General features: G+C 40.9%; 1 pseudogene; it reads left to right on the top strand.

Moving 5' to 3' along the window:
* The first annotated feature begins 8,990 nt into the window (after positions 1-8,990).
* LOC132303384 (probable CoA ligase CCL7) overlaps positions 8,991-24,093 on the top strand; it is a 39,126-nt pseudogene continuing 24,023 nt past the window's right edge.

Genomic DNA, 24,093 nt, shown 5'->3' with positions numbered 1-24,093 from the left:
CCCAGGCGATGTGGGACTGTGCACCTATAGCTCGCCAGTGTAGTAGCCTGACAGTGTCTATCGCACCCGCCCACGGCACACCTGCCCACAAGGTCATCACAATCCACCCCCCTTGGAAGCCCGACGTCCTCGTCGGCACACTTCCGGCTGGGTCAGGCTCTGATACCATTTGTAATGATCCACTCCACCACATGGTATGATATTGTCCGCTTTGAGCCTGAGCCCGCACGGTTTTGCTCTGGGGATTCACCCCAAAAGGCCTCATACCAATTGGAGGTGACACACTTACATATAAGCACTTCATATTTCCTCTACCCAGGCGATATGGGACTATGCACCCATAGCTCGCCAGTGTGGTAGCCTGACAGTGTCTCTAGCACCCACCCATGGCATACCCGTATGTAAGTGTGTCACCTCCAATTGGTATGAGGCCTTTTGGAATGAAGCCCAAGAGCAAAATCGTACAGGCGCAGGCCCAAAGCGGACAATATCATACCATGTGGTGGAGTGGGTCGTTACAAATGGTATCAAGACCTGACCCAGCAGGAAGTGTGCCGACGGAGACGTCGGGCCTCCAAGGGGGTGGATTGTGATGACCTTGTGGGCGAGTGTGCGGTGGGCGGGTGCGTGAGACACTGTCAGGCTACCACACTGGCGAGCTATGGGTGCACAGTCCCACATCGCCTGGGTAAAGGAAAGGTAAAGTGCTTATATATAAGTGTGTCACCTCCAATTGGTATGAGGCCTTTTGGGGTGAAGCCCAAAAGCAAAACCGTACGGGCTCAGTCCCAAAGCGGACAATATCATACCATGTGTTGGAGTGGGTCGTTACATGTTAAACCTAAAGTGATATATATATCATGTTTTATACTGATTTATGTTTATTTCATGTTTTTAGGTATTTTCCCAAAAAAGCAGTTAAAAACGGGCTTTTATGATGAAAAGAATGATAATGAAGTTTACCGTGTTGTTGCCAGTCATTCAGAGCAAGCCGAGAGTCAAAATGGTGAATTATGGAAGAGTTTAAGTTATGAAGCTCGAGCCTTGCACCTTCAGGCTCGAGCCTGAATAAAGGGTGCTCTAGCCACACCATAGGGTGCTCGAGCCTTGACCCTCAAGCTCAAGCACAAGGCGTCGAAATTTGAAGAGTTGATTTTCAAGCTCCCAGACCTCCTGCCAAACCTCTAGGATCGAGCATTAACACCTAGAGCTCGAGCCCATAGCCCCAAAGCTCGAGCCCAACACTTTGGGATAGAGCACCAACACTTCGGGCTCGAGCATGGCTGAAAACTCTGAACCTGCTTCAGTATTTTGGCTATAACTTTTGACTCGGAACTCTAAATTGAGCAAACTTAGTGGCTTTGGAAAAAATACTGGAAGTCTAATGTTTTTATCTCTAATAGCCATCTCAATATTCACACTCAAAATGGGTCAAAATCGCATTGCAAAGTCAGAACAAGTTGCTAGCAGGTGCTGCTCGAGCCGGAACCTCAAAGCTCGAGCCTGGGACTCTAAGGCTCGAGCCTGGACATCCTGGAAGTTGTAAATACATGCGAACATTACCAAAAATCATATTTCTTTATTTCCTTATGGGCCCAATTGTTACCAAAAGCCGTAAAACTAATCCAAAGGGGATTCGGACTTGTTCTCCAATATAAAAAAAGAGGAGAAGGTCACAGAAAATCATCCGTTCTCTCTAATATCTCTCTCTCACGGCGGCTTTTAGGGTTTTAAAGAAGAAGATCCAAAAGGAGTTTCAGTGCTCCAAGGCGATGAAGACCACAACAACACAGATGATATCTTCCGTCGTCATGAGTAGCTAATTCTTATCTTAGGGCATTGATGTAACCCGAATTCGAATACTATGGTTTGATTGTTCTGTACTTTGGGAATTTAATATATTATATATTTTGATTGCATGATTTTGGGCAATTGAGCCAACTCAATTGGTGTTAATGAATTAATAGTTTTTAACTAGTTATTACCTTGTCTTAGATGTAACTGCTCATAAGTTATTTTCAACTCATTCTTATGGACGATATCTGGCGGAGCCCTGTCGGACATAAGAATGGAGATCATGCAATAGTGTTCAAACGGTTTTCATGAATGAATGTTTTCATAGTCTATACCTAGGGAAGACGAGTTACACTGCAAAATTAGTTAGAAGTAGGTCGGTAGATGATTCGTGCCAATCGAAGATAGGTTATTATTAATTGAAATTCATGAAACATCTTTCTTTAAATCTGAATTAAATGAATGTTATTGAGTTTAATTCCATATTATACATAATTGTTGAAATCCAAAGGTTGAACAGTTAACCATAGTATGAGGTTCGTGGTCAAGTCAATCCCTAAGTATTTCTTCTCTTGATCTTAGTCATTTTGTTACATTTATTTTCTTTTATGTTATTGAATTACAACACAACACACAAAATCAAATCCTCTTTCTAAATTAAAATACTTGATAAACCACCACAGTCCTTGAGGTTCGACACCCTCAAAATAACCCTATCCTACAAGGATTCGTTCTATTGCGATTGGTATTTTATTATTGATAAATAAAAACACACATCAGCCTTCATAGCTCAACATTGTTCCTCATTCCTACAAAACCAAGCTATGGTCAAACATAAAGACCATGGTAGTCCGACTATCACTTGTAGGATTGGCAAAAATTTTGCTGACCAGGTCCTATTGGATTTAGGTGCTAGTGGGAACTTGTTTCCTTATTCTGTGTACCAAGAGTTAGGAATGAACAATTTGAGGAAAACAAATGTTAGAATCTAATTAGCTAATCGATCAGTTAAGATTTCAAGGGCTATCATTGAGGATGTGATTGTTAAAGTGGCCGATTTTTATTATCCAGTCGACTTCATTGTTCTAGACACCCAACCTACTCAAGGTAAACAGATTCCCATCATTTTAGGTAAACCATTCTTAGCTACCGCCAATGCATTGATCAATTTTAGAAATTGTAACATGATCTTAACCTTTGGAAATTTGAAAGTGGAAGTTAATGTGTTTAATTTGATGAAACAACCCCCTAACTCAGATTCTATTAAAAAAGTTTGTCTTGTTGAGTCATTGACTGCTAAAACCTTTGAGCAATCCTACCCTGAGGATTTACTCTAACAGTGTCTAGCACATTTTAGTGTTGATTTTGATGAGGATAATTATATTAGCGAGGTCAATGCCTTGTTAGATTCCGTTCCAATCTTTGACACACCCAAGTACTGACTCAACTTTGAATCAATGTCTTCACCAAATAACCCTAAATCTGAAAAAGTGAAAGAGCCCCCTAAGATCGAATTAAAGCCTCTACCTATGACTTTAAAATACTCTTACTTAGGTGAATCTGATACTTTTCTTTTAGTGATAGCTTTGACCTCACCGGCCACCAAGAGACCCAGTTACTTGAAGTTCTTAAAGCAAATAAAGAAGCCACAGGTTAGTCTATTGATGATATCAAAGGCATTAGTCTTTTAGTGATGTTATAAGTATTGTTGTATATACATTATATATATATATATATATATATATATATATATATATATATATTATAAAAGAGATGAAGAAGTTAGTTTGGTCTATTATAATTAGTTAGGAGGTTAAATATGTAATTTCATAATTCAAATCGGGTTATTGACAAGTTTTTTAACTTTAGGGGGTGTCAATGTAAAAGAAGTCATTGACTACACGTTGAGTGACGTTGATCAAAATTTTAGGGAGTGTCAGTGTAATTTATTTTTTTTGAAAGTGACTCTTTTTCAAATTTGATAAATGTTGGTTGATCGTATATTTTGTTATAGGTCTATGATTCAGAGTATCCTACGCAGAAGGTGGTAGGACAATTTGGTTATTGGGTTAACTTCACTTACACCCCCTAAGTTATGTCCTAACTTCAAGGAGACCCCCCCACGTTTGCAAAAATTCAATCAGACCCCCTGTCAGACATCGTCGGCTGACAAAAAATAATAAGTGAATGAAATGACTAAATTGCCCTTATGTCGTTTTCCTCTATACACCTAACCAAACCAAAGTTTGTATAACTTTAACTCAATTTTGCTTTAGCTTGTGAACCAAACACTTTATAATCACATTGGCCAAACACTTGAATCCATTTTACTTCGTTAACCCAAACTTAGGTTTTGCAATTTCATTTTGTCGACTAACCCTAGATAAAGAGGTAGAGAGAAGAGATAATAGAGAGGTATAGTTCGTATGTGAAGACATCGATTTTGGTTGATACGTACACCGAATACGCTTGATCAAATAACATATCTGCAGATAGTTGAAGGTTCGAAGGGGAAACATTTGTTTGATTTGAAGCTGTTGAGAAAAAATTGCGATTTGGAGGTATGAACTTTGTCTTTCTAAAAATTGATTTTGGTTTTAGTTGATAGGGGGTTTCAGGTTTGGAAAAATGGGTCTCCTTTTTAGTGTTTCCTTGTTCGGTTGTTTTGGTTTGGGCTTTAGGGTTTGTTAAATTTATATCTGTAATTTAGGATCTTGATTTGGGGGTTTAGGGTTAGTTTTTGAGTTTCTTTGTTGGATTTGTTGAATTGTTCGATTGTCTGTAAATTTAGGATCTTGATTTTTTTGCAATTTATCTATAAATTGTTCAATTTGGGGGTTTTATTTGAAAATGCATGAATTTGTTCAATTTGTCTGTAATTTCTTTGTTTCAATTGGCAAGTGCCTTATTTATGCCATTTTTGTTTATATTTCTTGTTATTTGAATTATTGACAGTGAAGGGAGATATTTATCATAATTTTCACGTGCACTACAAGTCAAAATGTAGAACTGTTAATCATGTAGACCCTGATAAGTATGGTTTATATGATTTCCTTGATGACATAAGTAGAGCTGTTTTTGAGGATTATCCTGGGGGTTTGGGGCTTACCTATGCTATATACTATGATGTTCCTGGTTCTTATTCTAAGATGTTGGTTGAGAATGAAGCTGATTTGTTAGACATGTTATACTTAAATAGTGAAAGAATTAACATTAATATGTATGTTGAGATAGAAGAAGTCGAACCCTTAAATATATCAACTGATATGGATGACCCTTATGAGGATATGGATTATGGAATGGATGCTGAAAATAGTAAGGGACTGAGTGAAGAATATGATGAGGAAGTGGGGGATGAAAATAATGAGGAAGAGGTGTTGACAGATTATACAATCCAAGAAGGGTTTCAAATTAGAAAGACCAAAAATGAGAGTTCAAGGGTAACTTATGTTTGCAAAAACAAAGGTTGTCCATGGAGGATCCATGCCTCCCCACTGCCTTATAAGACTTACATGATAAAAACATACAATGACAATCATTATTGTGTAAGGGGTGATAAAAATCCATTAGCCAATTCTACATGAATTGCAAAGAAGTTTTTTAAGAAACTCAAACAAAACCCACAAATGACAGTTGAAAGTCTGAGAACTTCACTACATGAAAAATATGGCATTAGGGCAAAGAAACAACAATACTATAGGGCAAAAAGAAAGGCATTGGATGTGATTGAGGGTAACCATAGGAAGCCATACAGTTTGCTCCCCTCCTATAGGAATGAAATTAGGAGGACAAACCCTGGCAGTTTGGTCACACTTGATTATTATGATGCTGAATTTAATGGAGTTAATAGATTCAGAAAGATTTTCGTTGCTTTTGATGCTTTGAGGTCTGGGTTTATAAAAGGCTGCAGGCCATTCATTGGGTTAGATGGCTATTTTTTAAAGGGCCCACACGGTGGAGTGCTTTTGTCAGATGTGGCCTTGGATGGCAATAATGGTTTATTCCCCATTACCTATGCTGTGGTAGAAAGTGAAGGAAATGAGACCTTGACTTTTTTCTTAGATAATTTGAAGGATATTCTTGGTGCAGATGCACAAGCCAGACATTGGACAATTATGTCTGATATGCAAAAGGTATAATTTTTTTCTTTAACTTGTTTATTATTATATAGTTCATTATTAAATTGTTCATTATTACTTGTAATTTATTTTATTTTGCATTTCAGGGTTTTGAGGTTGCAATTTCTAATTTGTTTCCTGAGGCAAGCCATAGGATATGTTGTAGGCACTTATTTAACAGTTTTAGGAAGGACAATCCTGGCTTGTTGTTGAATTTTTTTTATTAGAAGGCTGCTAGATTATGCAATGAATTTGAATTTAATGATGCAATGAATCATATGAATGAGATTTCTACAGAAGCTCATGATTGGCTAATGGACAGGCTTTTGGAAATATGGTCTAGGGTGAGGTATAGTGAGACATCAAAGAGTGACCATATCACAAACAATTTGACTGAATCCTTCAACAATTAAGTTGGTCATTATAGGTGTAAGTCAACCTTGAATATGCTTGAGTGGATTAGGATAAAATTAATGGTGAGAATCCAGAAAAGGTATCAAAAAGCTTTAGCTTGGAAGGGAAATTTGACACCAAATGCCTTGAAAAAATTAAACAAATTCATTCAAAAATTAAGAGGGTGTAGAGTTTGTCCTACTGGGAGGGAGGAGTTTGAAGTTCATGAAGTAGTGGGAGTAAGTGTGGTTAATTTAAACTTGAGGACTTGCTCATGTAGAGCATGACAGATATCAGGGATACCTTGTAGGCATGCAGCTGGTGCTATTTCATGGAATAGGTGAGATCCTGAGCATTTTTGTGATCCTTGTTACACCAAGGACACATACCTACTTGCCCACAGTGAGATGATTCATCCTTTGATGGATGAGAAGTTGTGGCCAAAAACTCTATCAATTAACTTGTACCCTCCTAAACCAAGAAGATTACCTGGTAGACCAAGAAAAAATAGAAGAAGGGAACAAGGTGAACCTGCCCCTGCAAGTGCAATACTTAAAAGATCATCAGTTGTAACATGCAAGTATTGCCTACAAACTGGTCATAATAGGAGGACTTGCCCGAGAGCTCAAACAGCAAGAAAAAGAGCTATAGCAGCAAGAGGGAGGGCTGCAAGTGCAAGAGGAAGAGCTCAAATAGCAACAGTGAGTGTTTCAATCAATTTTAAACTTGCTATGTTTTCAAAATTTTCTTTTATTACTGATTTATATACCTTCTAATTGTTAATTTAGGGAAACATAAGTTCTCAATTCAGAAGGAGCAGGAACTTCTGGTGTTACACAACAAGTATAAGTCCTTATTTATGTTCACTATAACAAATTTTCAATTCTATGATTACTCAATACTGTACTTAACTAATTTTTTTTGTTTAAATTTTTTCTAGTCCCAAACTGCTAGGAGAGGTGGAAGAAACGGAAGTGCAAGAGGTGGAAGAAATGTACGTGCAAGAGGAGCTTTTCAACCAAATGTGAGTGGCATTGGTGGTGGTTCTCAACAAAATGTGAGTGGTATGGGTGGTGCTTCTCAACCAACTGTGATAAGCATGGGTTGTGCTTCTCAACCAACTGTGATTGGCAAGGGTGGTGCTTGTTAACCAACTGTGATTGGCATGGGTATTGCTTCTCAGCCAAATATGAATATGAGAAGTTGTTCACAACCAATTCAGAGTGGAAGCAAAGTTAGAAGACAGCCAAACCAGAGTGGCAGCAGAGGTGGAAGACAGCCAAGTCAGAATAGTATTGGGGTTAATCCTCCACCATGGGTAAGCAATAAATTACCTAATATTTATCCTTATACATATTAATTTATTGTTGTATTACTATTCTAATCCTGACATTCAATTACAAAGAGGGTAGCAAAAGAAGTACCAAGGAAAGAATCACAGACTGCTAGCAGTTGGGGACTCCTTTGGGTTTTATTCACCATGCAACAGTGAGCTGGTTTTTGATGTTTTTGATTCCAATGCTCTAATGGTTTTAGGATTTTTGTATTAAATATTGACCTGCTTTGTTTGAAACTTGAAACTTGTAAGTTGTGGGTGACATTGGTTAAATATTAACCAATTCAGAATGTTTTAATGGTTTTAGGATCTCAGTAATAGTGATGTTTGCTTTGTGGTTGTAATGCATGTGCAGTGGTAATAAATTAATGATACTTTCTATGATAAATGTATTCAATATAGGTCAATATTTATTGTATCATTTTATTTGAAATAAATAGCAAAATCAGATAAGCAGAAGCAAACAAATACAAAATAGCTGTTTCAACAACTTGTAACCTTGAATTCATAACTTGTCTCTGCAACCTCAATTCAGCAACAACCTCAAGCAGAAGTTGATTTGCAGGTGAATACTCCTCAGCAGCACCAACATTAGTAACAACAACAACAATAGAACCATCTATAAGGTTACACTATTCCCAAAAACTACATGTTTGATTTTCACAAGTATAATATAACCTTCCTTTGTTGTGATTTTTGTCATTCACTGTAACCTTCACTATAGCAAAATCCCCATAGTGACAAATCTTGTTCATATACTGTATATAGCCTCTGCCTCTACCTTCACGACTATTTACGCTTGATTGAGACATCACTATAAATAGGAGAATATAAGAAAGGAAGAGATGAAGTGCCAAACATTGTGCCTAGTTATCTCCTATTTATAAAAGCCAAACATGACCGTTGGAGAGTTGAGGGGCAATTTGGACATTAACATGGACTTCATAGGCAATTTGGACATTTAAGTTACTTTATAACTTGAAACCAAATATAATCGTTAATGTTTGTAGCCAAATAGAACCGTTTAGGGGCAATCTGGGCATTAAAAGCTCCTTTTTGGCTAATGTCGACAAATAGTAAGTCTGACCAGCTTTGACTGTTGACTGAAGGGGGTGACGAATGTGTATAAGAAAAAATAGAGGGTCTGACTAAATTTTTGCAAACGTGGAAGGATCTCCTTAAAGTTAGAACATATCCCAGAGGTGTAACTCATTCGTTGAGCATATGCACCAAAGTTGAGATTAAAGTAATAAACACAAGAGTGTAATTTCCCTATTATTAAATTAACTATATATAATTATATACGGAGTATATAACTATATATACATATTCATACAGTTGGTAGATTCTCTGTGGACCTCACAAATATCTATCTCGGTTTCCAAGGTTCTTCATCATCTTCCTCTTGGGAATTGAAATCAAAACAAACGCCATGGAAAAATCAGGGTATGGCCGGGACGGCATATTCAGATCTCTGAGGCCTCCTCTTGTCCTCCCCAGAGACCCCAGTCTCTCTATGGTCTCATTCCTCTTCCGAAACTCCTCTTCTTTCCCGGAAAAACCCGCCCTCATCGACGCTGACACCGGTGAAACCTTAACCTTTACCCAGTTCAAATCCACGGTTTCTAAGGTCTCTCACGGATTACTCCAACTGGGTATCAAGAAAAACGACGTTGTACTCATTTTCGCCCCCAATTCAATCCGATTCCCCATCTGTTTCTTGGGAATTATCGCTATCGGTGCCATTGCAACGACCGTGAACCCAATATATACAGTTTCAGAGCTTTCCAAACAAATCAAAGATTGCAATCCAAAGCTGGTTATAACTGTTGCTGACTTATGGGAAAAGCTTAAAGGGTTTGGTATACCAGCTGTGATCTTAGATTCTGAACCATCTCCAAAGCTCAAGTACTCAACAAATTCAAGACTTATATCTTTTACCGGGTTAATTAGGAATGTTGGGTCGGTGTCCAATTTTCCTGAAGCTTCCATCAAACAATCTGACACAGCTGCTCTGTTGTACTCATCAGGCACCACTGGTACTAGTAAGGGTGTGGTATTGAGCCATCGTAATTTTATTGCAGCAGCTCTATTGGTGACTGCTGATCAAGAGCTGGCGGGCGAGATGCATAATGTGTTCCTGTGTGTTATTCCCATGTTTCACGTGTTTGGACTTTCGGTTATATTGTAATCGCAGCTGCAAAGGGGCAATGCAGTTGTGTCAATGGCAAAGTTCGATCTTGAGATGATTTTGAGATCTATTGAGAAGTACAGGGTGACTCATTTCTGGGTTGTGCCCCCAATCATACTTGCTTTGGCTAAGCAGACGAGTGTAGTAAAGAAGTACGATTTGTCGTCGTTGAGGCAAATTGGCTCAGGTGCAGCACCTTTGCGTAAAGATTTGATGGAGGACTGCGCAAAGAATTTCCCTCAGGCTGTGGTCTGTCAGGTACTTCTATGGAAACTCAAAACACTATATGTGGTCCAATTCAAGCATGAAAATGTGAAATGCTAATTATAATGTATATAATGCGGCATAGAGGCAAAATCCTTATCATGTCAGGTATTTATGAGGCAAAAACCTTGGGCCTCTGAGGCTTGCCTTTTGTTTTAGATGTGTTCCTTGTATGTGAAATAAGTATACACGATACCCATAACAAAGTAGTCAACTTATTTGAACTTAGAGAACCCTCTACCCTTTAGTTTGCATTACTGAAAGAATAAAAATTTGAGGAGAAGTATAATGTATCTTGCCTCCTTTGGGAATGACTTATACAACTCCAAAAAATGCTTATGTAGGTGTGGAATATACTTTGATCTGACCTCTTGCATTCACAAGCACCACAACACGGCCATTTGAAAACGTCGCTTGTAATTACTATATCCTAACCTGCTTGGGAATCAAAGTCCTCATGAAGATTGGTTTATTTTTTCCCATGAAAAGAAAAGTGCATTACTTCCAAATTTGGGTGAGTGCGGTATTTACTTTTTTCAGGAACAGTTGAATTATTGCATACATGCATGGAACTCCTGGTGTCAATGGCGTTTGACATCATGGTATAATGAAATTGACTGCATATAAGTTTCAATTTTGGTGAGTCATAGTCAATCATCAATGGCATGTTATGTTGCAGTGATGTGAATAGTAGATTTTGTAAGCCTTCAAATAGGCAATAGACCATTCACAAGCCTTGGGCGCAATTCATGAAAAGTGGGAAATTGTCTTCACATTTACAAAGCACTTTTGTGATTTCAGGGCTTTGGTATGACGGAGACTTGTGGAATTGTGTCAGTGGAAAATATGAATATTGGTCCTAGACATTCTGGTTCAACAGGAACAATTGTTCCAGGAGTGGAGTCCCAAATAGTTAGTGTAGATACACTGAAGCCTCTTCCACCAAATCAGTTGGGGGAAATATGGGTTCGCGGGCCCAACATGATGCAAGGTTGGTTTTTGGTTAATTGTTTTACTGTTGATAATCTTATATGGGTCCTAAGAGTGTGAACCTTTATACACTTTAAATGTGAATTTTGATGCACTTTAAAGTGAATTTCTATGACCTTTCACTTTCATACTAAGTGAATTTCAGGTAGCACATTAATGACTGATATGACCTTATACTACACTTGGCATTTGATAACAATAAAGTAGTTAATGGATAGTCTGTGTCAGTGATCTTTTCACATGCTCAAATTTAGACATTACGAACTTGGTGGTCAAGATAAGGATAGTAATACTACCCTAAGACTTTTTAGACTTTAATTGACATATCCGCACTTGTTATTTAGTCTTTCTTGAAATAATTAATAGTTGGGTTATAGGATTTCGGCTTAGTTATGCTGATCAGATGCGTTGCTGATTTTGAAGTCATGATCATCGAAATCACCTTCTTGAAATAGCCATTATTGAAGTTGCTTTCTTGATGAAACTCTTATTGGAGTCACCTTCTTGAGAAAGCATTCTATCTTTTCTTTGAGGTCTGTGCATGGTTATCCTTTTGCACATGATCACCAACAGGCCCCCTAATTATATATATTATGAGAACTTTTTCCCCACAGATAAGCCATGGAGTTGACTTATATATATATATATATATTGCAAGGCATTCTTCCCTACAAACAAGCCTCGTCCTTAATGGATGTCTCCTAAAACTTTGAAGACCATAGAAGGCATTATGATAAGACATCATATGTAACTTGAGTTAGGAGCAAAACTCAAGGGGGCGTAAATTGCTTGATGCTTGTGCACATGGAGGCATCTCCTGGGCTTATTAGAGTAGACCACTGTGCCGACATGAGCACTGTCTTGTTTTTCCTTGACTGTAAATACCCTCCCTAATAGTTAATGGTAGAAGGTACAGACTTGAACCTGCCAATACTTTGCTTTGAGAAACATTGCGCTCAACATGAAACCCACATAAGTAAATTTCTTTGATTCTTTTGACGAACTCTTAGATATTATAGGCATCAATACACCTTGACGATCAAGCCATTTTATTACCCAGTTGGACTAGTGAATATAGACCTTTAAAGAAGAATGCACAAATCCAAGCTGTGCAGCCTTCAAAAATCTGAACAAGGCTTGCTCGAAATGCAGTTACCCATCATTGATGCACTGGTAGATGCAACGTCATGACATCAAATGTTATGATTTATGGACGATTGCAACTGCTATAATCAAATAAAAAAGGCAGCATAAGATGTAGTGATATTTATAATGTTTTCTTCTCTACATCTTATTTTTTATTTTTTATTTTTATGAATTGTCTTAATTATCAAAAAAAGAAAAGAAAAGATGTAGAGAAGAAAACATTATAAATGTCACTTGAAAAATTTCTATTATATTGTAATGCATTTTGGTCTCATGAACACAGGAGCAACATACCAACACACCATGATGTGATTTACCATGGAGCATTCCATCAATACCTCAGCGACTATGTGGTTGACCTCGTGGTAAAATCTTGTGAAGGAAATACTCATATTGCCAACCTTAGGGAAGTGTTTTGATAGATGTTGTAGTTTACATACAATATTGATTTTGATTTAGGTTTTCGACGATTAGGGTTTGAAGAAGAGAACGAATGAATGACAAAGAATGTATGAAGAGTTGTAGAATGTTTTTGACATCTCTTCACTTAAATATTTATATTAATGATAAGCAAGAATTACAATAATACCACGCGTTACAAGAATATTCCCGCACAATGCGTCACTCTCTCTCAAGTTGGTGTATAGATATCTCTCATACCTAACTTGCCTACAATAGAATGGAAGAAATTACTATTCAAACCCTTAGTGAACATATCGGCTAGTTGTTCCTTTGACTTCGCTAAGGGCATGCTCAATATTTAACTTCTTGATAAAGTGTCTGTTAATCTCAGTAAGCTTTGTTCTATCATGTTAGACTGGATTATGCGCAATGCTAATGGCAGCTTTGTTATCACAACTAGTCTTATAGGTCTGTTATCTAGAATACCTAAATCACATATCAAGGTCTAATTCCTGAATATAAATATTCTCTCTTCTAAAAGGAACTCACAAACTCGATGTCCCTATCAGTCACAATGGAAGTTGGTAATCCATGCAGCCTAATAATTTCCCTAAAGAAAAAATTAGCCACATGCGAGGCATCCGTTGTCTTGCTACAAGGAATAAAATGGGCCATCTTAGAAACCCTATCTAAAACAACTAGAATAGAATCATGTCATCTGGTAATCTTGGGCAACCCTAGGACAAAGTCCATGCTAAGAACTTTCCACGGTGTGTGCGGGACTGGCAAAGGGGTGTAGAATCCCATGTTCCTCTTCCTAGATTTTTATAACTAACACAAAGAACTCTAGCAACATCATCTTTTAAAGATACCCAATAAAATTTGTCCTCTACTAGAGAAACTATCTTATCTATTCCAAAATGACCAACAATTGCTCTAGAATGTACTTCTCAAACTAAGAATTCTATAATTAATGTGCAAGGAATGCACAGCTTAGAGCCTTAGAAAAAGTAACCTTCTCTAATCATAAAGTCGACATAATCACTATGTTTACCATTTTGAACCTCTTAAAGTATCTCACCAAAATCAGTACAAGTGGAACACTCATCCTTCATTCTTTAAAAGCCTACAACACTAACACTCATAGCTTGAAGAAAAACTACTACTCACCTTAGAGCGTTGACTGGCTTATTTTTTTTGACCCATTGCGGTGATTGAGCACAAAAGTATACTCTTGCATAAAAGCGACCCATTTTGCATGTTTAGCACTCAATTTTCTTTGAGTTGAAGTTACCTCAAGGTCCTAAAGGCTTGGTGATGAGGCCTGTGGCTTGGGGTTCGGGCTGTGTGGCTAGGGTTTTGGTTGGCTTGGGTTTTGCTACAAGGGGTTAAGTGTTTGTTTGGGGACTACTAGGGTTTAGGCTTCGTGGGAACAACTAGGATTTAGGGTCTTGTGGATGAAAAATGAAGGTTGTGGGTGGATTGTTGAAGAACAATACGTATGGGTTTAACTTGGATTTGCTCTGATACCAAAACCGATGCAGGACGAGTGGGGAGTGCTTCGATTCCAAAATTGATGTTGGAGAGAGAGAATGAGAGAGAAGAGAAGAGAGAAGAGGTAGGAGAAAGAGGAGGGAGAAAATCACTATAATCAACCAACGGGCCAGTGGCCTAACGGTATCGGCCTCTAACTTCCCAAAGGGAGGTCAGGGGTTCAAGTCTCAGAAGAGACGTGTGTGTGAGTATCAATTAGGAAAAAAAGAAAATCACTTATATATAAGAACAACAATAGAATCCTAATAAATTTCTAATACCAAAAATCAAACCCTAAATAAATAAGGAGGGTAAAATTTTAAAATAAAATAAATCCTAAATTCTCCTCTACGTCTATGCCTATAGTATTTGCGTAGACCACACGGCTCATGAGAATCTCCATCACTCTCCCTCGACCATAATGGCACCTCAACCTAATGTGCCTTTGCTCATTTGAGCCTTGTTGGCTCTACGAGGTTGAATAGGAAGAGCATATCTATTCCATAAGATGGTTGTGCGAGATGTGAAACTCACACAAATAAACATTGGCTTGCTTTGGCCTTTGCCACGCAAAAGTTCTAGACACTATGACCTTGTGTGTACTGTTCATTTCTTAGTCATGTATGATCCATTAAATTATCTGTCAAGACTGGCTCTTTCAGAATGAATAGCTCGGTGGTTACTTCTTGTAGTGGAATTTAGAATTACATGTCTTGCACTATAAGTTTTTGGAAAGTCAAGTGCTCATGGATCTATTTGCTCATTTTGTGGTGAAGAACTACCAAGGGAAGTATTTCAGGTGATGTCTGCTACAGATAGCAGTGGTGAATAGATCCTCTCATTTAAGTATCATCTACCCTTTTTTAATTTTTTATTTTTTTTTTGTATCAATAAATTTTCCACCATTTAGGAAAAAAAGAAGATAATGTGAAAATCAAAGTTACTATTCTTCTCTCTATGCTCATAGATGATTTCACTTATTGGGTTTCAATCCACAATGTAGATGTGTTTTTAAAGGACATAACGACAAAGATAAGGATACTGAGAATAGCACAGTTTTCCTTTTTTGCTTTTGGGCTGGATCTATGCCCTGAGGTTGCTCTACGTGAACGATCAAGATTAACTAACATTTTCTTAAGATCTTTCTGCGTTTACTATTTTGTGATGCATTACAAATACTACATCCATTAGCAAAGAAAGTTTTACAACCGGCACTCCATGTAGTGTATTGAAATCTTCTGAGGATGCGCTATTGAGGATGCAGCAAATGGCATGGGCCGGATATAGTTTGCTGGATCGGGATCGGGTCGAACGATTGAAGTAGGATCCATGCCAAAGCGCCCCGGAATGGGCCGAACCTGGGGGATCCACCGAGGAAGATCAAGCCCATTGGAAGATCAAGCCTAGAAGGAGGAAAACTTTTGAATATAGGCCCAATGTAATCAGTTAAGAACAATAATGGTAATGGCCTATAAATAGACCATTACAGATGGAAAAGAAAGGAAATTTTTCTGGATTCTATTGAAGGATAAGAATTCTAAAGAGAGAAAGAAGAAATGAATTCTTGCATCTTCAATTGGTGCCGTCTGTGGGAATCGAGGACGAAGATCAATTCGAGCCCGATCAGTACCATATTAGTTCAGTTGAGTTTGTGAGTACACAGTGTGATTTCTAGAAGTTGAATCCAGATCAGTGAGATTGTAGTCTGTTCAGAGAGAATTCTTGCTTATTGTGGATTTTGAGGCATTTGCTTCGGAACGACGCAATTGTGATTTGCTCAATTGCAGTCAGATCCGGTGAGTTCAAAGCTAGAAAAGTTCAGATCTAGCAAACAGTGATCACGATTCGGTGAAGATAAGCCCAGATCTAACGGAGTTTGCATCGGTGACGCTTAGATCTGTTTCGGAGTTCGTAATTCATGCCTTTGCTTCGATCCGGAATCATGATAGGGGGTGACAACTCCAATACGGTTGAGAACGTCCAGCAAGTGAAACTTGATGAGTTGATGAACATGATCGAAGCTCTCTGGAGAGAAAATGCGGATCTAAGGACTGAAATGCAGCGTCAAGAAGCTCCTACGACCACTCCCGGTAGGAGAAGAAGGTGCACGTACCGATGCAGCACATCACGGTGAGGAGGTTGGAAACAATCTAGTAGATCCTCATCGCGAGGAAATCCGGCGAGACGGTTTGCCGCCAAATCTTCGTCGTATTGATGATCGAGAAGGATCAACTCACATAGATCCACGGCGTGAGCAGAACAGGCAAAACGAAGCAATGACTCTTGATCCACATCAAGAAACGCTCAGCCGAGGTGAAGCAACAGAGTTGAATCGTCACAAAACTATGCCTCCATGGCGCAAAGACTTTGTTGAGGACAGGTCATTCGATCCGACCTATCGGACTTCCATGACGACGTTTGACTATTACAGCTCAGAGAGGAGATCAGTTGACCAGAGAGCAGCTGCGGGGTTCCAGAGGGAAAATGAAGCACTCCGTTCAGCAGCTCGAACGGTTGATTCACCGTTCACCGATGAGATTCTGAATGCTTCGAGTCCGAGGAAATTTTCTATGCCCGTTTTCATTCTGTTCGACGGAACGACTGATCCGACCGATCACGTGTATCACATCCAGTTGAAAATGGCTCTAAACACTGAGAATGACTCTTTGATGTGCAAGTGCTTTCCTACGAGTCTGGCCGGACCAGCTCTGAATTGGTTCAAGAACCTGCCGAGGGGTTCGGTGGATAGTTTCCGAAGCTTGTGTGATCGGTTCATAAGCCAATACTATGGAAACAAGCGTCCAGCGAAAGATATTTCGAGCCTATTCACAATGAAGCAACATGCTAATGAACGTCTCCAGGCTTTCCTAACCAGGTTTAACCTTACCAAGAGCATGGTTGTTGAATGTCACCCTTCAACGGCAGTTCAAGCATTTATACTGGCCATGAATCGTGGCACTCCATTCCACACAAGCTTGGTGGTGAACACGTCGAAGACTATGGATGAACTTAACGAAAGAGCCGATGGATTTGTGCGCTTAGAAGAAGAAGAGGCGGCAAACGCTCGGAAGACATCCGTCATATCCACGGAAGAAAAGACCAAAGCAAAAATCAGGCAAAAACAGGTTCAGCCGCAACGCTCCTCGTGGAAATCAGAGAAGAGGCCCAGAGAGGAAGAGTTGGTTACTCCATTGAAAGTTACCCTAGCGAGACTGTACCAAGAAAATAAAGATAAGTTCCGACCTCCTTTACCAATCAGACAACCTCTCGAACAGAGGGATCAGTCTAAGCATTGTGCATTTCATTCTGATTTTGGCCACCAGACTAACGAATGCAGGAACCTAAGGAGACAGGTAGAGATGCTGATAGCCAGAGGGAGTTCGCAAGTTATATTCAAGGACCAGCGGTGGAGCAGAACCGACCAATGGAGCACGTGAAGAAGAATCAGAAGTCGAATTCTCACAACACGCAACCAGTTCGTGTAATTAATGCAATTCACGGTCGGCCAGAACCTGCCGAGGAATCAGATGAACTGCTTCGAACACGCCTTCGCCAGGCATGGATGAAGAGAAGGATAGGCAGTGTAAACACTCTGCACCAATAGAGCGCATCAACGCAGATAAAGTTTGACGTAACAGACTTGTTGCGTATTCAGATCCCTCATGAGGACCCGCTGGTCGTAAGTTTGACAGTGGCCAAATGCTTGGTGCGCAGAGTTCTAATTGACCCTGGAAGTAGTGCGAACATCATGCCAAGAGATACATTTGATCGGCTCGAGATCAAACAGGATCGGCTGAAATCCACCGGGAATCCACTATTAGGGTTTGATGGAAAACGAGTGGAGCCCGTCGGCACGGTGGAGGTAGCGGTACATGCTGCCGAGAGGGTTTTGATGGAAACTTTTGTGGTTGTTGAAATTCATCCCTCTTACAATCTTCTGATGGGCAGAGGGTGGATCCACAGAGTTCAAGGTGTTCCTTCCACTCTGCATCAGGTAATGAGATGCCTGGGGCCAGACGGAACCAAAGTGATTGACATTCATGGAGACCAGGTTGCAGCTAAAGAATGTTACTCTGTAACGCTGAAACATGCTGGAAAGGGGAAAACTCCCATTCGTTCAGCAAGTCCGAGATAGCAATTACAGGAGCCTCCCTCCAAGCAGAGTGGGGAGGAGGAACTAGTAGGCTTGACTGAAGAACCCCTGTTTGATGTGCAGATCGATCAGTTCCGACCGGAACGGACAACCAGAGTGGGGGAACGACTCGTTGAGGAGGAAAAGCAGGAATTAGTTGATTTTTTGTCTCAAAACGCAGATGTGTTTGCATGGAGTCACCTAGACATGCCAGGGATCGATCCTTCTGTATCTTGTCACTCCTTGAACGTTAACCCCAATGCAAAACCTGTAAAGCAGAAGTAGCGGTGGTTTGCCCCCGAGCGCAACCAAATTATTGCCGAGGAGGTTGACAAGCTGCTTGATGCGGGGTTTGTAAGAGAAATGTACTAACCTGATTGGCTATCGAATGTAGTTGTTGTGCAGAAGAAAAATGGGAAATGGCGCGTATGCATTGATTTTACCAATTTAAACAAAGCCTGTCCGAAGGATAGCTTCCTACTGCCAAAGATTGATCAGATGGTGGATGCAACTACTGGATATGAACGCTTGACCTTTTTAGATGCTTATTCAGGTTATAATCAGATCCCCATGGACCCCGCTGATGAAGAAAAAACTTCTCTCGTTACCGAACGCAGGACGTATTGCTACAAAGTTATGTCATTCGGACTGAAGAACGCCGGAGCAACTTACCAAAGACTTATTAGCAAGATTTTTAAGGAACAAATAGGGAAAGACAGTGGAAGCTTACATTGATGATATGGTGGTCAAAAGTAAGAGGAAAGCTGATCATGTGCAGCATCTTCGAGACGTGTTTGATGTGTTGAGGCGATATGGAATGAAGCTCAATTCGAACAAGTGCTCGTTCGGTGTAAGTTCAGGCCAATTCCTAGGGCACGTGGTTAATCTCAGAGGCATCGAGGCAAGCCCTGCCCAAGCAGATGCTCTGACTAAGAATGTCGAGCCGACGACAATCAAAGAAGTGCAAACACTTACGGGACGGATTGCTGCACTGAGCCGTTTTATTTCCAAATTGTCAGATCGATGCAAACCATTTTTTGACACAATACGAAGCCACGACAGGCAGGTTTGGGGAAATGAACAGCGCTTAGCGTTAACTGCTCTGAAAAAATATATGCAAAACCTTCCGGTAATGTCAGCTCCAGAATCGGGCGAAAAGCTGTTTTTATATCTTGGAGTATCCAGCATCGCGACAAGTGGCGTTCTGATCTGCTACGCAGAAGGGAGGCAATATCCAGTGTTCTATGTTAGCAAGACAATGACTGAGGCCGAAAGACGTTATTCAAAGGCAGAGCGGGTGATACTCTCGCTAGTGTACGCGAAAAGAAAGCTCAGGCATTATTTTGAATCCCATCCTATCATCGTTCTAACCACTTTCCCTATCAGAATAATCCTGCACAAACCAGATCTCTCAGGAAGAATGACGAAGTGGGCCATGGAGTTAAGCTCATTTGATATCACATACGAACCTAGAACAGCAATCAAAGGGCAAGCGGTGGCAGATTTTTTACTTGAATGTGATTCAGAGGACGTGGAGGAGGATCTTCGTAGTTGCTTATGGAAACTCTTCGTTGATGGATCCTCAAATCAGATGGGTGCAGGCATTGGGATCAAACTGCAGACGCCAGAAGGTACAGCCTTAAGCCAAGCGCTTCGGCTTGAATTCGCAGCCACGAACAATGAGGCAGAGTATGAAGCGTTGCTGGCAGGAATAAAGCTTGCCGAGGAACTTAAGGTCAGGAATTTGAATGTTTTTAGTGACTCACAGTTAATTGTTTGGTAGGTGAGGGGTGAGTATGGAACCAAAGATGAAACGATGGAAGCATATCATTCTGCTGTTATGCGGGAGGCGAACAACTTTGAAAAAATTGAATTCATTCAAATTCCGAGGGAGTATAACGAAGATGCCGACCGGCTAGCATGTAGTGCCTCGGGTTCTGGAGAAACATTGGCAAGGGTGATTCCAGTGGGAATATTAAACCAGCCATCCATTTTCAAAGAACCTTCAGGCTCGGATCCTTGGCAAGTGAATGTTATTCCATATGAGCCAAGTTGGATTGATCCGATCATAACTTACATCCGAGATGGTACTCTCCCTGAACAAAGAGATGAGGCTAGGAAAATCAAAGCGAATGCTGCGAAGTACGCCGTAGTGCATAACCAGTTATACAGAAGATCTTTTTCCGGACCGTACTTAAAGTGTGTTACCCCCACAGAGGCTCGGCAAATACTACGAGCTATACATGAAGGTGTATGTGGAAACCACTCGGGGGGGAGATCTTTAGCACACAAAGCAATGACTCAAGGGTACTTCTGGCCGAACATGTCGCGAGATTCGGAAGAATTGTCCAGAAGGTGCGATAAGTGCCAAAGGTTCGGACCACTGATTCACCAACCACCTGAAGACTTGCACGTAATGGCCACACCATGGCCTTTCGCACAGTGGGGGATGGATGTAGTTGGTCCTCTACCAACTGCCAGAGCTCAGAACAAGTATGTGCTGCTGGCTACAGACTACTTTACTAAGTGGGTGGAAGCAGAGCCATATCCGAGCGTTACTTAAACTCATGTGAGACGATTCATTTGGAGTAATATTATTTGCCGGTTTGGTATTCCGAGGTCAATCGTCATGGATAATGGTACCAACCTTGACAGTAAGCAAGTAAGAGAGCTATTGGAGGAATATGGAATTAATCAAAAGCTAGCGGCAGTAAGTCACCCACAGGCCAATGGACAGGCGGAAATTACAAATAGAACAATCTTTACTTGTATCAAGAAGAAGCTAGAGGAAAAGAAAGGAAGGTGGTTAGATGAACTGCCGAACGTCCTATGGGCCTACAGAACGACCCCTAGACGACCGACCGGAGAAAGCCCATTCACTATGGCGTATGGAACCGAAGCAGTTATACCAGTCGAGCACTTAGTTCCGACTGTTCGAAGCTTGGCGTGGAACCGTGAGCATAATGACAGTATGTTAAGGTTTAACCTCGATTTGCTAGAAGAAAAAAGAGACGCAGCAGCGGTAAGGCTCGCATCCTACTAGCAGACGCTTGCGAACAGCCATAACAAGAAAGTAAAGCACAGAGACTTTAGACCAGGTGATCTGGTTCTGAAAAAGAAGGTGGGGATAGTCAAAAAGATGATGCCGCCATGGGAAGGCCCATACAGAATTGCAGAGGCCATAGGAAAAGGGGCATATACCTTAGAAACCATGGCCGGAAGGCTGGTTAACAAGCCTTGGAATGCTACTTCTCTGAAGAGGTATTATCAATAAAAAGTTGAGATTTAATACTGAATTTTGTTCATTTTCAATTGAATACAGTCGAATGTACAAGTTTATGAGATTTATAAAGATTGCACTCCTCTTTAAAAGGCTGAGCAAAGTAAGTGGCAGCTGGCACTATGAGCCGAACGCCAAACACTTGCTAAGAAAAACAGAGGGCCAAGTGGCAAGTAGCATTTTAGCCGAGCACCAGGCGCCTGAGCAAAGTAAGTGGTAGCTGGCACTATGAGCCGAACGCTAAACACTTGCTATATAAAAAAGAAAAAGAAAAAGAGTTTACATAAAAAGCTTGATCAAAAGTCGGCCATCTCATTAATAAAGTTCAAAGAGTTACAAAAAAAAAATGAGGTGTAAAGATGGCGAATATACCGAAGTCAGTACATTTAAAAAAAAAAGAGAAAAAAGAGTTCTAACTAAGAGGCGTTTGCCTCGTCAGCCTCTTGATGATGCTGGGCTGTCTCCTCATTATTGGTGGTATCACCATCCTCACGAGGTGGAGAGTCGAGGTGAATGACAGAATCGTTCTGTTGAGTCCTACCCTCAATAGCGTTGGAAGAATCATTCTGCTGAGGGTTATCTTCAACAGTAACAACAGATGGAGTCAAGGTGGACAGAGGAATAATGTCCAAAGTCAGAGTAGCAGAAGGAGTAGGAGTGATCCGAGAAGAGGCAATCTCCTGACATTCATCAAATATGCCCTCGGCAGCGGTGGAGTCTGGATCGGTATAAACACCAGGAGGGTCAATATCCAGTTCTTTATCAACATTATCAGGGGTAGAACCGGTCTGACCCTCATCCGGAACACGATTGGCGTAACCCTCTCGGAACCCCTGAGCATATCTGAGAGCTCCAACTCTAGAAAACCGAGCATGCAGAGCTAGCATACCACCGTTTACCCTACTGATGGTATCGAGTAAAGCGTTGCGCTCGTCCAAGGCCCTTTTCTCAAAGGCCATCCGAGCGGATTGCTCATCACTCAGAAGGCGTAGCAGTTCTTCCTTTTCAGCCTTAAGGGGTTCCCGCTCGGTATGCCAGACACTCTTTTCAAGCTGTAATGCATTCCTCTCATCCTGAAGAGAGTCAGTCTCCTTCCTCAACGAATCCCTCTCATTTTCAATCTTACCAAGTTGAACCATCAACCCGGTCTTCTAAGCAGCCAAATCATCGTTCTCTTTGTTCGCTGCATTAAGGCTGTCAGAAAGCGCGCGGACCTTGGCATTCACATGCTCAACTTGTTTCTGCATAGCCATCATCCCGTACAGGGTCTGTAGAGATATACAGGACAACTAGTTAAGCCGAGCAGATGGTTAGAAGAAAATAAGTGTAAAGAGTGTGTAAAGATTTATTGACTAAGGGGCAGAAGTTACCTCCATGGCGGATAAGGGAAATCGGCTGAACACTTCCTTCTGAGACAGACCTTTGGCTACCTCGATGTCCTTGGGAGTCCACATACTTCTGTAGTAGGCCATTGCGGTCTGACCATCTTTGAACATGGTCTCGGTCGGTTTTACAGACGATCCGTCTGTTCGAATGAAGCGAGGGCTCCATGGTGCCGTTCCTGAAGCGGAGGCATGCCCAGAAGGGGTAGGGGGCCTAGTCTGAGGAGGTCTCGCTAGGGGTACCACATTCGGCCCAGAGGGCCTAACCCTCTGAGACAAAGGAACGTCATCGATGCTGAGGGCACTATCAGGTTGGTGCCTCTTTCCTCTGGCCTTTTCCCGTGCGGAAGCAGTGGTGGAACCAGGAGGATTGTTGACAGAAGGGGTAACGTTCGGACTGGCAGTCGCTGTGTTAGCAACCGGGTCAGCAGCCGTCACGGATGGATTGGTGGAAGGAGCGGTATCAGAAAGGGTAGTAGAAGAAGATGCTGAAGCTGGTGAGGAATTTGATGCAGGGGTGATAGCAGGCCTGGGGGCGGTTTTCTTCCTGCAGAAGGAAGGGATCTGGAGTTGGCTCATTGTCTTGCCGAGGATTGAGATATCGAGGAGATTGTCTGAGGTGAGGAGGTCCGAGCAGGAGGGAACGTTGGTCAGAACGTACCGCTTCAGGTAGTTATCTCTATCCCTGCACACACCGTAGCTCAAATCATCACAAGGAATGCCTAAGGAATGGCACAAGAAAGTACAAAAACGAGGAATGCAAATCTCGTAAGGACAGTCACTCTTATGGTTTTTATATTTCTTGTAAAAAGAGACAGAGCACTCTCCAAAAGTGCTCGGGATAGGGAATTCCTCCGCAGCTGGAGAGAACCAGGCTCCCCTAACCCCAATTATATTTTTCCTCCAGCCTTTCTCGGATTTGATTTTATCCGTGCAGATGGACCTCTTCTCAATGGGGAAAAAGTGGTAAAACGGTTCATCAGTTCTGATCTTGCTGACCTTGTAACAGAGGAGAAGATCTACGAGGTCCAAATCCAGACCTCTGTCACGAATCAGGAGTAGCATAACAGACAAAATCCTAAGGAAATTGGGGTTTACTTGCAAAGGGGAAAGATTTAGCTTGTTGAAAACA

This window comes from Cornus florida, unplaced genomic scaffold (genome assembly GCF_030987335.1).
Source record: "Cornus florida cultivar Cherokee Brave unplaced genomic scaffold, ASM3098733v1 CherokeeBrave_3.0.0_Hap2_Chr04, whole genome shotgun sequence".
NCBI lineage: Eukaryota > Viridiplantae > Streptophyta > Magnoliopsida > Cornales > Cornaceae > Cornus > Cornus florida.
The sequence above is the reverse complement of the archived record's forward strand: the minus strand, read 5'-3'. Positions and strand labels throughout refer to the sequence as shown.